Raw genomic sequence first — 896 nt, forward strand, 5'->3', positions numbered from 1 at the left:
GCTCAGGGAACCGGTGGCAAACGATGGTAAACGTGAAACCAGTATTGTTAGGGATGTGTGATGCTAAGCCATGCATGAAGGGCTGTCGAAGCTGTTATCTGACAGAGATTACCATCCATGGGTTTGGACACCAGCGTTTTATCTCTCCCAGAATGCTGCTGTGCTCCCTGCTCCTCTGGCCATGCACACAGGCGCTGATGATGCTCATTAAACACCGAGTATCACCAGGTGCCATCACCCCAAGTTAGAAACTCTGGAGTCCTTTGTGACACTGCTTCTCTCTTCCATGACTAATATAACTGGACATTTAATTTAAAATTAATGTCCCTTTCCCCATGTAACACAGCTTCTGTTCCTCTTTGGTATAATAATGGTTTCGGTTATCCACGGGGCACACATGGCACGTTGTATCAGTCACAGAGCGTAAACTGGTACTGCAGATATTGTTATGTTTGTGATTCCCTTTAGAAAATTGTAATTTGAGTAAGGGCACAAAACAATGACACACGGCCTCTTTTCACCAATATAACCCGAAATCAATCCCATTCTTGCAAGACAGTAAGAATCATCCAGTGCCGATGACATAATGGGAGACAAAGATCTGGCCCTAAAAAGCAAGAACATTCCTGATGGATCTTTTATTTCCCCTCTGATCTATCCAAGCACCATCCAAGTTGCATTCTCCACACACGTAAGACAGAGTTCAAGCATCAGTTGCCTCCTGCCAGACCCGGTCACTGGACGAGCCAGAGCTCTGCAGCCCTTACCTTGCAGGTCCCAGGGACCTGCCTCACACCTTTGTGGCCACCTCCCTGCATCTTCCGTAAGCACACCATTAATGAGGAAAAGTTCCACTGGGAGCTGGAGTAGGAGGAACCCAGTGCTGCTGCTGAACA

The 896-nt window shown here is 47.2% G+C and overlaps 1 protein-coding gene across 1 annotated transcript in view; it reads right to left on the bottom strand.

Moving 5' to 3' along the window:
* Positions 1–896, bottom strand: part of LOC104493988 (transcription elongation regulator 1-like protein) — a gene marked incomplete at its 5' end in the record, with an annotated part of 31,290 nt that overhangs the window by 21,320 nt on the left and 9,074 nt on the right. The gene's annotated exons all lie outside the window — the stretch shown is intronic.

This window comes from Buceros rhinoceros, unplaced genomic scaffold, assembly GCF_000710305.1.
Source record: "Buceros rhinoceros silvestris isolate BGI_N320 unplaced genomic scaffold, ASM71030v1 scaffold12335, whole genome shotgun sequence".
Taxonomy (NCBI): domain Eukaryota; kingdom Metazoa; phylum Chordata; class Aves; order Bucerotiformes; family Bucerotidae; genus Buceros; species Buceros rhinoceros.